At 46.7% G+C, this 17986-nt stretch overlaps 2 non-coding genes and 1 pseudogene across 2 annotated transcripts; all 3 read left to right on the top strand.

Annotated features, from left to right (window-relative positions):
* The first annotated feature begins 577 nt into the window (after positions 1–577).
* On the top strand, positions 578–1835 carry LOC101026716 (annotated as a pseudogene).
* Positions 1267–1340, top strand: TRNAN-GUU. The gene has a single exon. It is a non-coding gene; the product is annotated as a tRNA-Asn (tRNA).
* Positions 1836–7865: 6030 nt separating the features above from the next.
* On the top strand, positions 7866–8030 carry LOC116271823. Its single transcript, XR_004180590.1, has one exon. It is a non-coding gene; the product is annotated as a U1 spliceosomal RNA (small nuclear RNA).
* Positions 8031–17986: the final 9956 nt, after the last annotated feature.

The following is a 17986-nucleotide window of genomic DNA, read 5'->3' as shown; positions in this document are numbered from 1 at the left end:
AAAAGCTATGGAAACACTGTGCTGGAACAACTACTCTCCAGGCCTCCACACCACTGGCCAATGAGAAGTGTGCTTGTAGAATGATGACTGCAGCATTATTTGTAATCATAAAATAATAGGACCAACGTAATTTTAAAGATATATGAAAAGAGTTTTATTTATTTAACAAACAGATAATTGAACAAACAAACAATAGAAGCAAGTCCTTTGTCAAAAGGAACATAGAGGGTCATGATGATGCTGCTACTCCAAGGATTATCAGGGTTCCCAGATGCCTAGTTTTCTGTCTAGTTCTTCTGGAAGATATTACTCTCGGGGAGCAATAGGTCCTCGAGTTTGGGGCTCTTTCAGGCTCTCTCTCCATTTCCCCATTCTGCTATAATAAACAAAAACAATTCTCACTTCCAGAAGACCCCGCCGGTGCCTCTGCACGAGCCTTTCAGGAGGTCTGGATGTCTGGTCCACCGCTCCCCGGCTTCTTTCCCAGCTTTTGCTTTTCCCTTCCCCTGCTCTCGCCCTGCCGCCCCACGGCCCGACCACCGCCCACCTGAGGCCCCGCGGTTCCACCGCGAAGAAGATGGCCGGAGGCCCTGCCAGTTGCCCGCCCTGCGGGGTGCAGAGAAATCAACGCTTTGTAAAAAGAACGTCTCCATGGAAAAAAATCTCTTCATTTCCACTCTCAGGGTTCTTCAAAGGACTAAAAGCTAAAGGCGACGATGAATTCATTGAAAAGTCCTAGTCGTGCGCACTGGCGAGTGCCAGACCCTGCTCCCCGCGAGGGGACCCACGAGCGACCCTCACCACCATCCCTGCCCTGGTGGAGCCCCCGTGCGGAACACAGGATCCGAAGATGGCAGCGGAAGCTCCTCAGCAGCCCCGAAAGCGACTGGCCAGGGTGGGCACAGGCTCCTTCACTGGGTGAAGGCGGCGCAAAGAACGGGAAGAACCATCCCGGGAGCCCACCGGGCGTTCATCTTCCCTTGAGCCCCCTGGCGGCTCGGGCTGGGTCGCCCACCGGGGAGTTTGCGGAAGCTCCTGAAGCAGGCGAGGGGCAGGGCGGGCTAAGGCCATTCGGCTGTTCCTCTGGCTCCAGAATCTCCTAACGCGCAGGTGTCCAACGTGACCAGCGCGACTCACCGCTCTCATCTCTCTGGTTTTCCAAGGGCTTGCTCAGTCGTCCTGCCGGGCAGGCCCCGAGAACGGACGGAAAGGAGCAAGTTTAGTGAGTGGCCCTTCCTGCATCGCCCAGTAAACTGAGAAGCGGTTGTCTCTGTGGCGCAATCGGTTAGCGCGTTCGGCTGTTAACCGAAAGGTTGGTGGTTCGAGCCCACCCAGGGACGGCTCTTGGAACTTTTAAAGCATTCACGCATTGTCAATCACTAGATAAATGGAGGAGATTTTATCTTCCCGGAGTCCCAAGCCACTCATTCATGACTGATCCATGTCAAGGCCCAGCCCACTTCCCCAACCAGATTCTTAACCGGGTATCTCCTGAAATACCGGGTTTACACCGCTGTAACTCAGGAATCCTGAAACAGAGACCTAGGAACCCACTTCTGGTGTGATAAAATTCTAATTCAGTCCCTTATACGCTTAAACGAGTAATTTACATGCCTCCATTTTTTCATATTTTAGTAGTAGGAGTCCAGTATTACCTCCAGGACGTGCCTGGATTTCCTGATTGCTCTATCAATAACGTGACCAGTGGAATCATTCATCATGACAGGGATCCTCTCCATCATTTTTGAAAACAGTATTTTTCCTCAGTTTGTGCAGGATTTATTTAACCCTTTTCAAAATGTTTTTATTAGCCAGGCATGGTGGCACGCACCTGTAGTCCCAGCTACTCGGGAGGCTGAGGCAGGAGAATCGTTTGAACTTGGGAGGCGGAGGCTGCAGTGAGCTGAGATCGCACCACTACACTCCAGCCTGGAGCGGACTCCAGAGCGAGACTCCATCTCAAAAAAAAAAAACAGTTTTTGAGATGAGGTTGGTTTCATGGTTTTAGGATTACAAAGAATGCCGCAGTCACCATTCTTGTACACATATCTTTTGTCATTGTGGAAATGTCTACACCACAGATCTTTCTATAGTGTAGAGAGCTGGATGAGCCATTGCTACATTATAATGCTTATAACGCTTCTAATTTGAGTCCATTCTGCAAATGTATCTTTCAGGGGAGCAGCACCAAATCATATCCCAATATGAATATTTATAAGAGGAACAATGTGCAGATATGCAGTTGAGCTTCGTGCCTCTCCATGGGGCCCATGTTCATAAAATGGTGGCATTAGCAATCATCTGAGAGTGGAGTTTGTGGCCCTCTGACGTCAAAAGCTGAAGTAGAGGACATGAAAACCCTCGCTGTACATCCTCTGTAGTCTAGCCAGAATCATTCCTAGGTTGACAGCCTCTTAGGAGGGAATGCTGCTTGCTTGTTTTGTCAAAACCACGTATAATCAGGCTGTTGGTTGATAACAGTAGTGAAGCAAGTCTTTTCAAAGGCTTGGTTTGTTTACCCTTAGAAAACATTCTTAATTCTACCAGATGGTGCTCTGCATTTCCAGGCTCTGGTGTCCCAAAGAGTTAAGAACTGTAATGCGACACACAAAGCAGCAAAGCAAAGCAAAATTTTACTACACAGTAACACTTGTGAGTAGGGAGAGTGGGCTGGCTTCTGGGAGATGACATCCGTATGAGTTTGGTGTACTCTGGGTCTTTTATATGTGGGCTATTTTTCTTCACAGGGCTGCCCAATCATTAGCCAGTGTTTGTCTTTTATTGATAGGGTGGGCTGCTTAGGTTACTTTGGCCCTTTGTGTGTTTGCAGGTTGCCTCCATCCCATACTTTTTAAGTACATACAGCATGATATGCAGTCCATATGCATGAGTTGTAATGAGCGATTACTGGCATGGAGTCATGTTAAGGATACTTTTTCTCAATGCATACCTCTCAGGAGCTGCCCCTTTACTGGTTTGAACTGCCGGCCATGGGGGTCCTGCTTGCTGTTTTTTCTGGTTGGCTGGTTTGCTGGAGACAGAGTCTTGCCCTGTTGCCCAGTCTGGAGTGCAGTGGCGCTAACCTCAGCTCACTGTAACCTTCTGCCTCCCGAGGTTCCTGCTGATGCCCTTGAACCCCAAGTAGTTGGGAGTACAGGAGTGCTCCACCATGTCCAGCTAATTTTTTTTGTATTTTGGTAGAGACGGGTTTTGCCATGTTTTCCAGGTGGGCTGGTCTCAAACTCTTGACCTCAGGTGATCGCCCCAGCCTCCCTCAAAGTGCTAGGGATTACAGGCATGAGCCACCGGCGCCCAGGCTTGCTTGCTTTCTTTTAATTTCATTTTTGTTTTGGCTGCTCACTTCTGCCTTTTATCCTGCTTCTTGCTCTCCTGCACCCCATCACCTTTGCTTCGCTTCTGCTTTTACTCATTCTGCTTTTATCCACTTCCACCTGCCTCATACCCTCCTGCCTCATAATGGCACTTAGTGAGTGAGGCGTTAAGGGCATGTGCCACCTCCCAGCCGCCAGCCAGAAACATTTCGGGCGATTCTCTGCAGTCCCGTCAAGCAGGCCCGCTCAGTTGGTTGTAGGGCCTAGGGCTTATTTGCCTCAACTCTGACAAGGTAAGGCTAGATGAAGGCAGATTCTCTGCAGTGCAATTTCCACAAAAGACACAGCCTTTTGGCAGAGTTACTTCTGTTTGCTGGCTCTCCCAACAGCCATCTTACAATATGCCAAAGAAATACATTTGTTATATGCCAGGAAGTCAAGTTTCAGTCCAGCATGTCGAGACGGCGGATCGAGAACAGATCGAGACCATCCTGAAGGTTATCACGGTGAAACCTCGCTCTCTGTTTGAAATACAAAAATCAGTCGGGCGCAGGTGATGGCCAGGTCCCAGCTACTCGGGAGGCTGAGGCCGAGAATGGCATGAACTCCGGGAGGCGGAGCTTCTGCGGGTGCAGCTGAGATCCGCCACTGCACTCCAACCTAAGGACAGATGACTCCGCCTCAAAAAAAGAAAAGAAATACATTCTGGGGTAAAATATTTTGATTTTCTTTCATCTATATCTACAGTTTCGCAAATGCTGGATGTATTCTAGTCCAAATCGCATCTAGTTTCCTTTCTTTAAAAGCTTTCCCACCTTTCCTGACTGCCTCTAAGTCTCTGCTAAACATTAAAACACAGTGACTGACTCCTTGCTATAGCAAGCTCGAATAAATAGCCTTTGTTTCTTTTTTTCCCGTGGTCGGTCTTTGTTTATTTGCAGAAGTTTAGTGTGTAGAGTTGACATGTGACTCCATCTTTCAATCGCTAACTCCTCGGTAGTTTCCTCTGAGCCCCTTTTCTCTGTTAGTTCTGGCTCCGCTGTCCAGTTTTAGAAAAGAATACTGTTGAGTCTAGCTTCTAGCAAGAGTCCTCCCAACCACTTTTGATAGCGAATCAAGTTCCTCTTAGTAATTTTCCATCCACTGACTTTCTTATCTTGCCAATTGGCTATAATCTTCAACTCCTCCTGCTGTATTTCAGGTTGAGCTCAGTTCTCTGGTGGTCTATCTTGCCTATTGTAGCACATACAATAAAATCTGTCTCATGTTTTTAACAAGTGTCCAGTGCAGTCCCTCAGAAACCACCTTTGCAAAAATTAAGTGACAGATTAAGAGAAAGCTGAGAGCTGGTCTCCATCTTGTCTTCTAGCTCCTCACAGGCTAGCTGGCTGTGCTCATTCCTGTGCAATTTCTCCCATGCTATCTTTGGGGAAAATTGAGTTTATAGTTTAAATCAGCAGTCCCCAACCCCCAGGGCCACAGGACAGGTACTGGTCCAGGGCCTGTTAGGAACCCAGCCAAACAGCAGGAGGTGAGCTGCAGGCCTTCAAGCATTACCACCTGAGCTCCGCCTCTTGTCAGGTCAGGATCAGCATTAGATGCTCATCGGAGCTCAAACCCTGTTGGGAACTGCGTATGTGAGGGATCCAGATTGCACACTCCTTATGAGACTGTAACTAATGCCTGATGACCTGAGGTGGGACAGTTTCATCCGGAAACCATCCACCACCCCCTTCCATGAAAAAACTGTCTTCTGTGAAACCAGTCCCTGGTGCCAAAAAGGTTGGGGACAGCCAGAAAGATTGGTTTAAAGGACAACCTTCCCCAAAACTAAATTACCCCTGTAAAACTCATGAAAGGCCACCAAGTTAGAAGGATGAAAGAGGCCTGAATTCTACTAAGATGTATGCCTCGTTAAATAATTACCAGTCATTATTCCAGAGGTCGCGAGATTTGCAGCTTCCCACTACTGCTGTGGAAGAACAGCCCACAGAACCTAAGATTGGCCATTCTTGGAGAAGTCTTTTCAGGCTTTTTGCATTTCTGACTACTGGATGGCACCCATTTGGCCCAAAATCAACCAGTCCCTTAGCCCCCCTGCAGTTTTTCGACTCAATGTGCAGGAGGGCTATTTTCCACACCCCTATGATTTCATCCCCGACAATCAGCACCGCCCAAGCCCGAGCCCCTCCCCACCAAACTATCTGAAACACCCATTGCCTCCAAGCCTTCAGTCAGATTGATTTGAGTAACACCTCTGTCTCCCACATGTCGTGGCTGGCCTGTGTCAATGAAACTTTTACTGCAATGCCATGGTCTCCATGAATTGATTTTAGGTACATTAGGGGCAGGAAGAACCCATCAGGCGTGTTACATCTGCAGGATGGTGCCAGTTCTTTTCCAGAAAGGCTGGTCAGATACCCAGAAAGTATCCACTACTGCCTGGACAATGTGTCTCCCTGTCAATCTCCAGGGAACGGGGCCTGGATCAAGTATTTAGTATTCAGCAGATAGTACACTGTCACCTAATTCCTCATTTTCGCTGAGCTTACTATGCCTTCCAGTGACCTTAACTGGGTCACCACAGCACAGAATCTTTTACTTTATGATCTCCAAGGAGAACTCTCCACTCGACATTTTGTGATTTGAGCAACGGAATAGAATCTGATAATTGGTGGGTTGGGGAGGTCCTCGACACTGGTGGGATCTCGACCCCCAGCTATGGTGTCTCAGGCTTTGGCCACCACCTCAAAACGAAGTCAAGGATGAGTCAGCAACAGTGAAAGAAGAGGCTTCATTGCAGCAAAAGTACACACTCAAGAAAGGGGAGCTCGGGCATCTCCAAGACAGAACAACGGGTTCTGGGATTTCATCTTGATGGGTTTATTCAACCAAGGAATGGAATATTCATGAAAATTCCCATGTAAAGGTGGAGATTTCTCGGAACTGTAGTGCCATCCATTTTTACATCAAATATTGGTCTCAGAACTGTCATGGCACTGGTGGGTGTGTGATTTAGTATGTTAATGAGCATCTAATGAGGGCCTAGGTAAAACCTACGTCTAATCCAGCACCACATTGGGTCCAGTCTTAGCCAGCTTGGTCCACACTTCTGTTTTTCACAGCCGCCTCATCAGCCCACAGCCCTCAAGTCATGTGTAAACTGCCTGTACCCCAGAGCCATCATCCTTGTGACCCTTATATTTCTCCTGTTCAAATCTACTTAAATATTCACATGGTTCGACTTGAGCAGCCTTAACTTTGCTTTCACTTCACAGTGTTTCCTGCATAATATATAAGAAAAAGATGATCCAGACATTTACAAACATCTCAAATAAGATGTATTCCGGTATTTAGAAGCCAAATTTGGATTATTTTGGTTTTGTTTTCTTGCAGAATATAAAATTAATGTAAGGTAAGGACTAAGGTCTGAGATATTGGCGCAAGAGATGACAAAGTCCAACACCACTTGAGAGTAAAGGTCCAACCATCTCTTCTGGGCAGCATATTTTTCTACAATCCTGGAATTTGGAAACAAGCAACAAGATTCATGAAACTGACAACTGTCTTTATTTCTTTTTTTTTTTTTTTTTTTTTGAGACGGAGTCTCGCTCTGTCGCCCAGGCTGGAGTGCAGTGGCAAGGATCTCGGCTCACTGCAAGCTCCGCCTCCCGCCATTCTCCTGCCTCAGCCTCCCGGGAGTAGCTAACCACAGGCGCCCGCCACCCGCCCGGCTAGTTTTGTATTTTAGTAGAGACGTGGGGTTTCACCGTGTTCGCCAGGATGGTCTCTCGATCTCCTAACCTCGTGATCCACCTGTCTCTGGCCTCCCAAAGTGCTGGGATTACAGGCTTGAGCCACCGCCTGGCCTGACAACTGTCTTTATAACATTACCAGTGATAAAACCAGTAAGGAAGGCTGGTTTGCAGCCATCCAACCTGCCTCTTTACTCTTCATAAATGGTGGTTTCTCTCTAATACTAAACGGCTTTCCAATTTCAAGCGGGAATGCTACATCACAAGGATACAGGATGTGAAGAGAACCGGTTTCTTTGTAACTTTAAACGTTCCGCACAGACTTTTTGCGATTTAAAAGCCATTATTTGAAGAAGGCTGCAGGATCCATCTGGTAGCGGAAACTGCTCCAAGCAACACAGGATAAGGACCCACTCTTTGGGAGAACAGAATCCAGGGCGGGAGGGAAAAAGGGAGAGGCAGACGTCACTTCCCTTGCCGGCTCCTGCAGCCAATTGCAGGCTGAGTGGCAGAAAGGCAGAGGGGGACTGGGAAAGGCACTGTCGGTGACATCACGGATAAGGCGACTTATGTAGATGAGGCGCTGGCTGCTGCTTGAACACCTCCTGCTTCCGCACGAAGGAATTGCTACGGTGGAGCGGGTTCAGGACCGTTGGTAGGATTCTGAGAAGCCCAGCTGTGTGTCAGGCTAGAAGGGCTCGAGTGCGCGTGGCAAGTGACCGTGAGTGTAAAGGGTGAGGCTTTATGAGGCTATGGCGGGGCAGAGGTCCAGGAACTCATACTTACCTGGCAGGGGAGATACCATGATCACGAAGGTGGTTTTCCAGGGCGAGGCTTATCCATTGCACTCCGGATGTTGACTTCGCGATTTCCCCCCAAATGTGGGAAACTCTCGACTGGTTGGCCTTGTGGTAGTGGGGGATCGCGTTCGCGCTTTCCCCTGTCTTTTGTGTTTAAAGAATAGACTGTATAATAAGGGTTGCCTTTTTTTCTCGCTGTTTGCTTTCCAAACGTAATTTTAACAGTGGATGACTTGGAAATGGGAAATAACATGTCGCTTCTCTGCCAGGAGGTATTATGAGCGTCAGCGGCTGCCAATAAGCTAACTTGAGTGAGGGGCCCCACAGCTCTTTCCCTTCTAAAGACGAGCTTTCGCAGAGATTGGTCCAAAGTCTCCAGTCTTGGTTCCTTATTCTCTGTGTCTTTCTAGCCCCCAGTCACTCTTTTTACAGTCTCTGTTTCTAACCGACCCCACACGCGTTTGTGGTGGATTTCTGTGCTATCCGGGAATGTGTTCTCACCTCCCTAGGAGCCAGGTAGAACCAGGTGTAGACGGGCTGTTCTTGGGGAAGCAAGGCCTTTGGGGCTCTTTTCCTGTCCCTGCTGGGTTGTAGACATAACATGCTTACTTCTATGTAGGGGAACGGCTTCCCTCTGCTGGTGCCCAGGTGCCCTAGCGCCATATTCAGGTCTGCACGCCGAAATCAAGTAGTCCACCTGTCTTGGCCGAAATGCGCCAAGTGATCCTCCCTTCGAAGCATAGGCGGAGTTTTATGAGGAGCCAGGTCCAGTATCCTCCTATCTCCAAGCTGCTTACATATCTTGTCTCTTTCTTCAGACTTTCTTAAGCTTACAGCTTCTGTTTGAGGTCTCGCTTTGCTATCCTCTACATCCATTGCCAGGCAACTTTCTAGGATAGCACTCACTCATCCTTCCCACCTCCACAGCCCTTCCTACTTTTTGTGCCAGTGTCCTCCCCCTCGGCCCCTCTTCTTCAGGCCAGCCCTGCTTATCACCTCTATGGACAGAAAATACTTAGCTCCCTCTCTCAACCCAAGCGTTTACACCTGACACGGGTCAGTACCCTGGCAAATTCCTTAATACCCCTTTTCAAATTGCACTGTAAATGCATCTCTTTTTAACTCCCAGAAGTATCTGATTGGTTTTGTCCCTGCACTACATGAATTCCACTACAGAAGAAAACCCCAGGCCTAGCGATGGCGGTTCTGAGCATTGTACCAGCCTCTCCAAGGGTATGTTTTCTGACCTCACCTCTTCCGATCAACTGAGGTCAGGAGTTCGAGACCAACCTGACCAACATGGTGAAACTCCGTCTCTACTAAAAATACATTAAAAAAAAAATTAGTCCATCTGAGACACATTATTGGAGACAGTACACTCCTACATCCAACAGGCACTTGGTGCAGATCTGAACCCATTGAGCTACTTTAGCTCTTGTTCCCCATGTTCTATTAAGTATCATGAGCAGAAATTGAGCTCTTTAGCTTTTACCCACTAAGTATGGCTATAGGACAGGACTCTCTCTCACACACACGTTATTGCATCATTTTTTGCCATCAGTGTGGGTTTTTGGTTTTGAAGTTATGAAGGGAATTTCAATAAATTCTGTTGGATCGTGTTGACCCTTGTCCCTGTTGACCAAGACAGCTAATCTGGTCTGTGAGTCTTTTTATTGTCTGTTTATTAACCTGAGAATAATGGTACTTCCTGATACTTGGTGACGTAAGTAGCAATGATAAGTTGTTCAGGTCTTCTGTCTTTTCTAATGTTTGGTAAAAATAGTTATGGGTCCAATAGTTGTCAATATCTGCAAAGACTTCTGCCATCTCTGTTGCCACAAGAGAGCCGCATCTTTTTTTTTCTTTTTTTTTTTTTTGAGACGGAGCCCCGCCAGGCTCCCAGGCTGGAGTGCAGTGGCGCGATCTCGGCCTCACTGCAAGCCCGGCCTCCCCGGTTCACGCCATTCTCCGCCAGCTCCTGGGCGAGTTGAGACTACAGGCTCGCCACCACGCCTGGCTAGTTTTTGTATTTTAGTAGAGACGGGATTTCACCACGTTAGCCAGGATAGTCTCGATCTCCTGACCTCGCGGATCCACCTTCTCGCCTCCCAAAGTGCTGGGATTACAGGCTTGAGCCACTGCCTGGCCACAAGAGGATCTTACTACTCAATGTCCCCCTCCCACCCAATCTCTTCCAGTTGCTCTTGGCTTGAACAAATTTACTATATCTAAAAGACATAGTACAGGAAGAAAACTAAATCTGTAGCATGTAAGGAGCAGTTTCTTTGATTGGTATATTCAGGTTTCTAAATCAGCTGAAAATTCAAGACATTTCGCCTGTAATCCCAGCACTTTGGGAGGCCGAGGCGGTGGATCATTAAGGTCAGGAGATCGAGACTATCCTGGCTAACATGGTGAAACCCCGCCTCTCTACTAAAATACAAAAACTAGCTCGGCGCTGTAGCGGCTTCTGTAGTCCCAGCTACTTGGGAGGCTGAGGCGAGAATGGTGGAACCCGGGGCGGAGCTTGCAGTGAGCCGAGATCAAAGGGCCCACTGCACTCCAGCCTGGGAGACACAGTGAGACTCCTCGGCTCCTCAAAAAAAAAAATACATGTCCTTTAAGGATTAACTTTAAACCACACTACAGAAAGGAGAGAAAAGATTTATATGATCACATACAAGCAATAGAATCAGCACTTTTCACAACTATACAAATCAAATTTAATAATCTCCAGAACATTAAGGAAGTTCAGTCCGTAATGAAAATCAATGAAAAGAAATTATTCACCCACTGTTACATGCCCTAGAAAGAGAATGTCCTGCCCGACTCAAAAGGGCATCACAATATTACTCAGATTTTCAGCAATGAAGGCCCTCCAAGGAGCTAATGATGTTCATATTTTTCAGTTTATTTCCTTCACTGATAAACATTGTTGATAGATACCATTGCCTCTCTTTTCACCTGAAGTGATATTACTTAGCACAATTGGTTTCTTGAGAATGCCCCCTAGTTTGGTGGAAGGAATTTTCCTGCTTTATAAATATAGAATATTTTCTCATGAAACAAATTGCCATACTCTTTCGGTGAAGTGAATAGACAGATTAGGTCTCTAAAATGTTAAAGGAGTCATTGCCCGAATTATCTTAGGAACAATAATAATTACTTATATAAAATTAAAATAAGAAAATTAAGCCAGGTATGGTGGCTCATATCTGCAATCCCAGCACTTTAGGAGGCTGAGGAGGGAGGATCAATTGAGGTTAGGAGTTGGAGACCAGCCTGGGCAGCAGAGTGAAACCCCTGTCTCTACAAATTTTTAAGTATTAGCTAAATTTTTTAAGTTGGCAGGGCATGATGATGCATAACTCTAATCTTAGCTACTAGGGAGACTGAGGCAGGCTGCAGGGAACTATGCTTGTGCCACTGCCCTCCAGCCTGAGTGACAGAGTGAGACTCCCGGCTCAAACTGGGCATGGCGGCTCACGCCTGTAATCCCAGCACTTTGAGAGGCTGAGGTGGGCGGATCACGAGGTCGGGAGTTTGAGACCAGCCTGGCCTATATGGTGAAACCCTGTCTCTACTAAAAATACAAAATTAGCTGGGTATGGTGGCACATGCCTGTAATCTCAGGTACTCGGGAGAGTGAGGCAGGAGAATTGCTTGAACCCGGGAGTCGGAGGTTGCAGTGAGCCAAGTCGTGCCACTGCACTCCAGCCTGGGCGACAGAGCGAGACTCCGTTTCAAAAAAAAAAAAGAAAAAGAAAAAGAAAGACAATTAAGAATTTGTTGAAAATTGTTTTAGTAGAATGCTAGGCTGCATGTCTTGCATCTGTACTCCCAGCAACTCAACAGGCTGAGGCGGAAGGATTGCTTTAGGCCAGCAGTTGGAGACCAGCCTCGGCAACAGGGCAACACCTCGTCTCTAAAAAAAATACAAGTGAAGCTGAGTCAGGAGGATTGCCTGAGCCCAGAAGTTCCAATTTGGTCAGCTATGATTGCCCTGCTTCACTCTAGCCTGGATAACAGAGCAAGACCCTGTGCCTTATTTTTTATTTTATATATTTTTTTACTACTTATGCTTATTTATTTATTTGTTTTTGAGACAGCGTCTTGCTCTGTAGCCCAGGCTAGAGTGCAGTGGTGCGATCTGAGCTCACTGCAAGCTCTGCGTCCCAGGTTGAAGCTATTGCCTGCCTCAGCCTCCAGAGTAGCTGGGATTAAAGGCACATGCCAGCATGCCCAGCTAATTTTTATATTTTTAGTAGAGATGGGGTTTCACCATGTTAGCCAGGCTGGTCTCAAACTCCTAACCTCCACTGATGCACCTGTCTCGGCCTCCCAAAGTGCTGAGATTACAGGTGTGAGCCACCTCGCCCAGCCTACTTATGCTTGAAATGGAAGGTTTCATTAGGGAAACATTTTCTTGTTGAATTTCTAACATGAAAAAATAATAGAGTTAGCTGTAGATTAAATTAATGGTCTCGATAGTTTGTTACAACAAATGAAATGAAGTTGATAGCCATGAGGAATTTTTTGATTCTTTTGAACAATTTAGATAATGTAAATATTTAATATATAAAGATATGAAAAAGTTCGTTATGTTATTATTTATTTATTTATTTATTTTTATTTTGAGACGGAGTCTCACTCTGTCGCCTAGGCTGGAGTGCAGTGGTGCAATCTCGGCTCACTGCAACCTCTGCCTCCCGGGTTCCAGCGATTCTCCCGCCTCAGCCTCCTAAGAAGCTGGGATTACAGGCACACACCACCACACCTGGCTAATTTTTGTATTTTTAGTAGACATGGGGTTTCACCATGTTGGTCAGGCTGGTCTCGAACTCCTGACCTCGTGATCCTCCTGCTACAGTTTCCCAAAGTGCTGGGACTACAGGTGTGAGCCACCGCACCTGGCCCATTACATTATTTTGTAAAAAGTCAGTGTGACTCTTTTGACAAATTAGAATGGTTTAACAATCTTGGTTAGGCTGGGTGCGGTGGCACATGCCTGGAATCCCAGCACTTTGGGAGCCCAAGGTCAGGAGTTCGAGACCAGCCTGGTCAACATGGTGAAACCCTGTCCTTACTAAAACTACAAAAATTAGCTGAGCATGGTGGCAGACTCCTGCAATCCCAGCTACTTAGAAGGCTGAGGCAGGAGAATCGCTTGAACCGGGAGGCAGAGGTTGCAGTGAGGAAGATCATGCCACTGCACTCCAGCCTGGGGGGTGACAGAGTAAGACTCTGTCTCAAAAAAAAAAAAAAAAAAAAGTACAAAAAACCACAGGAAGAGGGGAGCCTACCATTGTGCATACCGCTTCACCAAAACGTGAATGAAGAATATTACAAAGGACTTCCCTGATCTAAATTTAAATACATTTCACTCTTCTGTTTCTAAAGCAGGCTCCAAGATCCTACAGGCTTTGGCAGAAAATTTGACTTAACTGTTGAAACCTTTGAGCCCAAGTATTCTGACCTTTATCAATTAATTCCCATGCTGGTGAAGAAGGCAAAGCCACTAACTGGTTGCAAAAGGCAAATTGGAAGGGTTTTCAAAAAGAGACTGAAGCAGGGCCGGGCGCGGTGGCTCACGCCTGTAATCCCAGCACTTAGGGAGGCCGAGGAGGGCGGATCACTAGGTCAGGAGATCGAGACCATCCTGGCTAACACGGTGAAACCCCGTCTCTACTAAAACTACAAAAAATTAGCCGGGCGTGGTGACGGCCGCCTATAGTTCCATACTCGGGAGGCTGAGGCAGGAGAATGGCATGAACCCGGCAGGCGGAGCTTGCAGTGAGCTGAGATTGCACTACTGTACTCCAGCCTGGGCGAGGAGCGAGACTCCATCTCAAAAAAAAAAAAAAAAAAAAAAACAGAGACTGAAGCAGAACATGAAAGGTTCACATTTTAGCCAAATATCTCCATGTTGCCATTCCCCAGGTCCTTCCTAAAAATGCAAATTGGAGGATAATTCAGCAATGTACTAAAAAGCCAGACAAATCTGTCTTTGCTTACTTAAAATGGTTTGAGAGCCAGGCATGGTAGCTCATGCCTGTAATCCCAGCACTTTGGGAGGCCGAGTCGAGTGGAACACTTGAGGTCATGATTTCGAGACCAGCCTGCCAACATGCTGAAACCCTGTCTTGACTAAAAATACAAAAATTAGCCAGGTGGCTACTCAGGAGGCTGAAGCAAAAGAATCGCTTGAACCTGGGAGGTGGAGGTTGCAGTTAGCTGAGATCCTGCCATTGTAATACGGCCTGGGTGACAGAGGGAGACTCCATCTCAAAAAGAACAAAAGAAAGAAAGAAGAAAAAATTAGCAGAGTAGTAGAAATATAACGTACATGAGAATGATAATCATGAAGACAATCTGTATTCTAGAAGAGTAAGGGAACCTATTCCATTAGGGAGCCAACTGAAAACATCAAATCCCAGTTCACACCCCAGGGTGTGAGGTCACGTGCCTGTAGTCCCAGCTACTCAGGAGGATTAGTAAGGAGGTTTGCTTGAATTCATGAGGTCAAGGCAGAAGTAAATCCTGATCATGCCACTGCAGTCCAGCCTGGGTGACAGTGAGACCTTGTCTCAAAAACAAACAACAAATGAAAAAAATCCACAAACCAAACAACAACAAATTGTCCCTCACTGAAATGACAGTGGCAGACATCACTTTGCTATTGGAAAATTAAAACACCCTTCTTGCTAAAACACTCCCTCTTGCTATCAACCTGCCCTCTCGCTCTAACATGTCTGACCCATGGTTTAAAATGCCCAGAACCTGATGTACTCAAATTGTAGTACAGTTACCTGTTCTGCAACAGCATTTATTTTTGTCTGGAGGAGATCACCATCCATGGCCCTATAAATGTCTAACAGCATGGAATGATGAAGGGCAGTGTCCTTTAGGATATGTATATATATAGCTCTGAAAAACCCAACATTGGGCGACTTCCCTCAAACTTTTCACTAGGCATGACCACTGTGCTATTTTAGATAGAGATTCTGTGGGGCAAAACCTGAGAATTATCTGCCTAGCTATCAAGAAGATAGCTCCTTGCATTTTTGGGGGGTGAGCACCTTTGCTTCAAAAGAGTGTTTCCTCCCAGGATTACAAATCTTTCTGTAACCTCAGGAAACATTGCTGATGAAAACCAGGCATGGTGGCTCTGGCCTGTAATCCTAGTGACTCGGGGGCTGAGGCAAGAGGATCACTTAAGTCCAGGAGTTCGAGGCTGCAGTGAGCTATGATGGTGCCACTGCTCTCCAGCCTGGGCCACAGAGCCAGACACTGTCTCTGAAAGAAAAAGAAAGAAATACATTGCTGATGAAACTGCGGCCTCTTTTGCAGCTCAATAAAAAGCTATTTATTCACTGGCTAAGGTTGTACTAGATAATCACATGACTTTAGATGATATATTTAGCTGAGCAGGGAGATGTATGTGTGGTGGCAATACCTTTTGTTGCATATATATAAATATTTCCCATGCAGTAGAACCTTCTCTAGAAAAAATCAGAAAAGGAGCCACTTGGCTACAAGAAATCACTAAAGAAGAAATGGATTTGATGTTTTCCCTGATGTTTTCAGTTGGCTGTCTAATGGAATAGGTTCCCTTACTGTTCCAGGATACAGATTCTCTTTGTGATTATCATTCTTGTGTGCATTATATTTCTACTACTCAAATTACTAATGTCATGTATTTCTCATTGTTTTACTTCTTTTGAGAAACTAAATTCATGGTATTCTGAAGACTAGAGATGATTCAGCAAGTGACAGCAACTATAGAATTGGCCTAGATCTCTCTCTCTCTCTCTCTCTCTTTTTTTTTCCCATTCTGTGATGCCACACCAATTCAGCTTTTGCGCGCTGTTAAAAATTCCTCAGTGAGAGAGCTCCTTTCCTCCCCTGCCCCCAGTGTGGGACAGGACTATCTGGGAATGAGCCTTTCTGGCAAGGAGGGACACAGCTTTTCATCAACAATGCTTTCAAGAAAGACTTTTTATCTAAACGGAGAATGAGAAAGGAAGAGAACTTTTTTGTTTTTTTCTTTTTTTGAGACAGAGTCTCGCTCCGCTGCCCAGGCTGGAGTGCAGTGGCACGATCTCGGCTCACTGCTAGCTCCACCTCCCGGGTTCAGGCCATCCTCCTGCCTCAGCCTCCTGAGTAGCTGGGGCTACAGGCGCCCGCCACCGTGCCCGGCTAATTTTTTGTATTTTAATAGAGACAGGGTTTCACCGTGTTAGCCAGGATGGTCTCGATCTCCTGACCTTGTGATCTGCCCGCCTCGGCCTCCCAAAGTGCTGGGATTACAGCCGTGAGCCACTGCGCCCGGCCCAGAAAACTTTCATGAGAAGTGTGAGCCTTTTCAAATTCTCAGGCCCAGAGAGGCATTACATTGAGACAGCACTACATTCTGCTTCCTTTTTGTACAATACTGTATTTGAAAAACAAAAACAAACCTACAAGACTCATAAAACTGGAAAACTTTCTTTGTAACACTACTACTCGTAAAACCAGAAAGGATGGCTGGTTTGCAGTCATCTGAGTAGCCTCTCTAGTTTCATAGATATGATTTCTCTCTAATGTTGAAGGGCTTACAGTTTTAATCTGAACGCTACTTCACAAAAATAACCAGGTTTGAAAGGAACCAGTTTTCTTTGTAATCCTAAACGTTGTAGTCTGCGAATTAAAAGCCATTATTTGAAGACAGGTACACAGGCTTCCAGCTGGCCGCCAGAAGGGTCCTCCGGACACAGGTTAAGTAGTCCCTTCTTTGGGGGAGACTAGATGCGGGATCTCGGTGCACCTCCCCAAAGGACAAGAGCGGGAGGGAAAGGAGGGAGAGGCAGACGTCACTTCCCCTGCCGGCTCCGGCAGCGGGTTGGTGGGCTGAGTGGAGGAGGGTGGGGCGGAAAGGCAAGGGGACTGGGAAAGGCACTGTCGGGGACATCACCGATAGGGCGTTTCTATATAGATGACGCAGCGCAGGGGCTGCTGCTTCACCACGAAGGAGTTCCCGTACTGTAGGAGCAAGTCCAGGACCGCTGGCTGGACGTTAGAGTCCTAGCTGTGTATTACGGCTCGGAGGGCTCGGGGTGGTTGGGGATTGGCTGGGGTGGTGCTCCGGGCAAGTGACCGTGCGTGTAAAAGGGTGAGACATATGAAGCTGTGGCGGGGCGGACGTTTTGTAGTTGTTTTTTAATAGGTAGGGTAAGTGCTGTCGTTAGCAATGGTGATTTGTGTTTTTCAGAGTGTAGTCTATCGGCTGTTCTCCGTATTTACTGTGGGATTATCCGACTGTGTAACTTGTGGAAAAGTAAAAGGTGAAGGGAAAGCATGGGTTTTCCTGTTTTTGGCTGACTGCAAATCTTGCAGTAGAGCCCTAGCCGATCATTGGTAACACTATCTGAAGACCCCGACCCCTGAGGAAGTGCGTGCCCAACACAGTCCGCCAGCCCGCCCCTAGCAAGAACAAGAGAAAAAAACAAATGCCTTTGTTATTTTTTATTTCCCCCTTACCATTTCTCGTTATTCAAGTTTTGTTAAGTTCCTGATTTCCTTTCAGTGTAGCTGTAAGGTCGCCAGGTATGCTTACCTTGCAAGACCCGTCACAGTTTGATTAGCTGCCTTTGTTCTGCTTCCCTAAGCCCTCTTGCCTACCCCGCGAGTTTGGCGCCATTACATTCCCGCCGCGCCATTCAAACTAGCCAACCCCCTTTCAGAAGTGTATATAAAAGTCAAGCCCTGTCTTTGTTGGGGCTCGGCCTTTGGATTTTAATCTGCTGGGCATGAGGGCACTCAATAAAATCCTTGTGTTCCACCCATTGGTCTCTCCGTTCTCCTGATTCCCCCAACAGTCATAGGGGACTGATTTCACACTTTCCCCTGCTCTTTCATGGTATGAATAATAGCATTTTTTTTTTCGCCTACAGTCGCAGGCTGGGTCCTAGTGATTGTATGGTGTGGTCAGCTGTTTTTGTTTTCGTGAGACCTTCTTTTCTTGTTTACTGTCCTGGGACACATGTCTGTAATCACTTGTTTCCTAAGGAGGCAAATTTCAGTCTGTGTGGGGGAGAGCTCTCATGTTAGCTGCAGTGCT

Source organism: Papio anubis, chromosome 1 (assembly GCF_008728515.1).
Source record: "Papio anubis isolate 15944 chromosome 1, Panubis1.0, whole genome shotgun sequence".
In the NCBI taxonomy this organism is placed as follows: domain Eukaryota; kingdom Metazoa; phylum Chordata; class Mammalia; order Primates; family Cercopithecidae; genus Papio; species Papio anubis.
The sequence above is the reverse complement of the archived record's forward strand: the minus strand, read 5'-3'. Positions and strand labels throughout refer to the sequence as shown.